We start from the raw sequence: 4,892 nt of genomic DNA on the forward strand, positions 1-4,892 counted from the left end.
ACCAAGCTTCCTGAAGTTCAGATGTTACTAAATACTGTGACACCACTGGGAGAACAATACTAAAAAGGATGTCAAAGTGCAGTACTATAAATAGCCATGCATGCTTTCCTCCCCAGAAAACAAATATGAAAGAAAGTGAACACAGCAGCTGGTTAATTCACTGTCCAAATCAGTTGATATCACAGGTATGGAGTTATTGACTTCAGTGACTAACTTGACAATATTCAGTCGCATTGCAAAAGCACCCCTTAATTCTGAAAGTTTCAATTTTGTCAGTGTATAAGACAGACTGTGCTTAGTATAGAGCCTCTTAAGCTATCATTGATTTCAATGGGAGGCTCAAATTCCTACGGAATGGATTAATGAAGTAATAAATTTTAATACCAAAAAGGGCCATTATGGCAATCCACTCAGACTGCTTTGAATTCAGGAAGTCAGTAAATGCTGCTTGCATGAAGTCTGTAACTTAGATCTGAGCTAACACATATCCATAGGAAGTATTCCAGTCTTGATTTAAAGACCTGTGTGACAGCAAACCTATTGGATCCTAGATAAAGTGCTTCACAGTTGGTTACCTCAGATTTCAGTCCTCTTTTTTTTTTCTCCTTTCAACTTCTAACCATTATGTTTCATTATAACTTCATCTATTAAACCACCCTTTCTACTCAGGAACTAGATAAGCCGAGCTTATATGCAGGAAGGCTCAAGCTAGGTACTGTAAGACTATCAGAGAGGAAAGCCAGAATATGTGGAGGGGAAAATGCTGATGAGCTGGCAGATCAAGAGATCCTGGTGCAAGCAGGCAAGGAGCAGGAAGGAACAGGGAAGGACCCTGGAGCAGGGGCAGGCACAGGCAGGGACAGAAGGTGGCACACGTACTGCCCTGGCAGTCTCACAGAGACATCTTGACTGCAGGTCCCTGTGATGGCAGTTTCCCCAAATTCAGATGTTTTTTTCCTTTTATAAGAGGATTTCTGATCAGCCAGCTGCCTTTGGTCTCCATCCCACAGGCTATACTCACACTTGGCGATACCGGAGAGTGTCATTTTCTCAGGTCTCAGCAAATGCCTCCTCCTGCTGCTTGGTTGATCCTCTCTAGCTCAGCTGCTCTTTCCCTTTGATAGGCTCAAAGCATTACTGACTTGTGATGTGGTTTTCTTCAAGCAGTAATTTGGTATCAGTTAGTTTATAATGCTGGCTCCTCTGTTTTCAGTATTTCCAAGGCCTTTGCTGTTATCCCACATTAAACTCCAGTTCATAACAGCCGTCTTGGCACAAAGCTCCAGTTCCCAGGACAGGCTCTCACCACAGGCTGATAACAAGCACTGCAGGCCAGAACTGGGGCATTGCGCCTGTGGCCTGCTGCTAACGATGGAAGTGCTCTTCTTAATAGCTTTCATTTATTCCAGGTTTCACGGCAGCAGAGGAAACTCATCATTAGCTGGCTGAGCAGCGTGACCTGCCCAGCATTCATGGTACGGATGTTCTCAAACATGTACTCCCTCATACTCAGTGTGCACTAAAATCTCCACTCCTGTGTCAATTTGAGTTCAGTTATATTAAGTGTTGCTCAAAAGAGACTAGCTTTAATCAACTCAGCACTGTCCATTTGGTGACTGGAGGTATTTATTTGGTTGTTGGTATTTATTCTACACTCTTTTGGGTTACTCCTAAAGACATGGCAGAAGCCCGGACTAAAACCAGTGGTCACTGCAGAGACTTCACTGGATCCCTGTAGTGACTACCCTTAGACTGGGGATAGTTCTGCTGGAGGGAAGGAACCTCAACTACCTTACTTTTTCTGAAAGATTTAATGCTGTAGTCTCCTAAAACACAGGAGAGTTTAGCCTGCTTGAATGGCAGACAGACTGTGTGATATGTCTGAACATCTAATTATAGTGTCTTGTATGGTAAAATGAGGATTTTTTTTTAAACTTTGCTGTAATTTCTAACGTTCTGAAAAAAACCCTGGAAATGTAGAAGGCTATATGTTAAAGAAACTCTCCCATCTGACCATTCTGATGGCAATCTGGGAGTCCCACTTGCACCACTCCAAATTTTACTGCTGGGACAGGAGCCCCTTTGCAGCAAGTAAATCCAGTGACGTAACAGGTTTGACTCCCTGCACACCCCACACTCAGACACAAATTCCCCACATTTAGCTTGACCCCAGGTTTCCCATAGCAGAGTCCCAGATGTCCTGTACCTTTTAAGTAATTTAATTGTGATGCAGCAACTTAGAGAGCCTCTGGGTGCTCTGGGAGCCTCCGGGGAAGAAACCCCAATGAAAAGATCACTGTGTTTTTATAACTTCACAGTCTGTGCACTCGTGCTTCAAGCACGTCTTGATCCAGTGGTGGTTTTGTTCTGGAGTCTTCTTGTTGTTCACTGGGTCCTGCAGAGTCTCTGTGTGACTGACCATCCTTGCCTGGCTGGTGTTAGAGGTCCACATGTCCTTTGCAGGCAGAAGGTCAGTGCTCCTTCATGGCTCCTTGCTTGTGGTTCCAGCCATCCAGGAAACACTGAGCACATCACACACCAAGCAATCTGAACTGGGTGTATTGCTCAACAGTCCTCGTGCTTACATACTGAAAGGAAAAAGAAAAAACTCTCGAGGCATTTAACCACTGCCTTTACATACAGGATTATTGCAAGTAACAAACATAACAAAATCAAGGCTACCAAGATTACCATAAGGCAGAATACAAATTCATAGATTCTTGTGCACAAATACTCTAATGATTACAAATACAAAATCACCAAGGATTCTCAGAAGTCATCTACTTATCAACTGATTGATCACACACTCTTCATTTGATGTGAGAATTGTGTATCCAGTTTTCCTTACCTAAAACTTAAACAGCAAAACTTGAAACAGCAAAATAAGGACATAGTAGGAAAGTATATGGCCTTCTCATTTTGGTGCTAACTTGCATTTTTGAGAGAATACCTTAATTAAAACTTCCTCCCCAGGGTATATATTATATACCTGTATTTCAGATGGCATGTGCTGATACAATTGAGCAGCACAATTTTCTTTTCGGCTCTTACATGCTCTTTTTACATCTAAAAAATATACTGTATCAACAGTACAGTTTGAAGGCAAACAAAGGTTGACTTCATCTATTGGGATGCTGAAAAAGCCAGTTGTTAAATTATTTACAGTAAGATAGCCATTTTTAGGTGGCATTTGCAAAAGCATAGTCAAGGGGCCTGGCATCACTGGGTGAGGGGTCAGTGCATGTTGGTTAATCACCCACAAATCCTGCACAAGTACTCGGGGTCTCCATCTAACCTATTCTGGTTTGCAGGCAATATAGGAATGTTATATGCAGACACATATGCTTTAAAATTCTTTTATCTAAGCATTGGTCTATGTGGTTTTGGATACTTTTCCCAGCTTCCAGAGGAATAGGATACTGTCTCACAGAGGGTGGCATGTCTGCCTTAGTTTTAATGCACATGGGTGGTTCTCCACCTGTAGGGGTCTTACTCCACAACTCTCATAATACAGCTTTCAGTATTTCTAGTATCTTCTGCTCATTTTTGAAGCTCTCAGTAATCACACCCAGTGCCATTATTGAATCCATTCCTTCTGGTTACACATGCAATTCTGCATCTAAGGCCTGTAGAAGGTCAACAAGCACACTGAGGAATCTTCTACTAATACAAACCTTCCCAGCACACTCTTATGTCCTATCATTGCTAATACAGGTTTACTTAAATTTTTCCCTGCCCAGTGGCTCCATGTATGCATACTTTGTCTGTTATTGACCCTCTTGGGGCAAAGTTTAAGAGGGATAATGTGGCTCCTATATCTATCAGAAATTCAACAATGACACTCAATCCCCACATACTACTATATGTCCCTGTTGTTCTGGGTGTCCTCCACAAATTGTGTATTTCTAATTGTATGGCTCCCTCAAATTCAGTAGAATTGCTGGCCTCTAGTCATCATGACAATCTATCCTTGCATAATTATTCCCCCACTTGGTTGGAAAGGCCATTGTCTTTGCCTATATTCTAAATTTCCACAATAGTAACGTTCCATTTCCACATTCCTTTTCTGTCTCTGCTTTATGGTTTAGGTCCACTAATTGTATTTGGTCTTCCTCTCTTCTATTTTCTCCTCTGGAGATTTCCTGTCGTGGCAACAGCCATCAGATTTTCCACTTTCTCCAATTTCCCTTTTCTCCTCTACTTGCTTTGCCCTCTGTTTTTTCTTTCTCCCATCACACATGAATACTGCAACACATGAATTTTCTGTAGTGTTACTCCCTGCCACCCTGGCATATGCTCCGTAAATTACTTTTGGCTGTCTGGTGCTGCCTGACCTACAAAGACACTAATTGCAAGTGTACCATTAAAATTTTGTGAAGCCATTGCCCCATATTCTAGCAAAACCTGTTGGAGGCAGCCCTAAAAATCTCTAGGATTGTTATCCATTCTCTGTCTGTATCCCATTATTTTAGCCCAGTTAACCTTTCATTCCCCATTATCATATTGCTTCAGCCAGGTTTTGAACTCTTGTCTGATATGCAGGCCTGTCCTCTGTGGTATTATTATTCCAGTTCGGGTCATTCACTGGCCAGGGGTTCCTGTTTCCTTCTGTTTGCAGCGCCAGTTCTGCTTTGCTTTTAATTACTTTTTCCCTTTCACCTGGCCACAACAGTTCTTTCAAAAGCACCTGCATGTCCCCCCCAGCTTGGATCATGTCCAGTACATAGATTACAGCTGAGCACATTTCTTGCTACCTTCCCTCAGGCTTGGCATCTCACCTCCCTATAATGCCAAATCAATCGGACTCCACGGGTGTTTGGTAAACACTTGGAGCAGCCCACAGGAGAAAAGTTAGATGGTGTTGAAGGAGTATTTAAAGGACAGGGCGATGC

This window comes from Geospiza fortis, unplaced genomic scaffold, assembly GCF_000277835.1.
Source record: "Geospiza fortis unplaced genomic scaffold, GeoFor_1.0 scaffold7, whole genome shotgun sequence".
Classification (NCBI taxonomy): Eukaryota; Metazoa; Chordata; class Aves; order Passeriformes; family Thraupidae; genus Geospiza; species Geospiza fortis.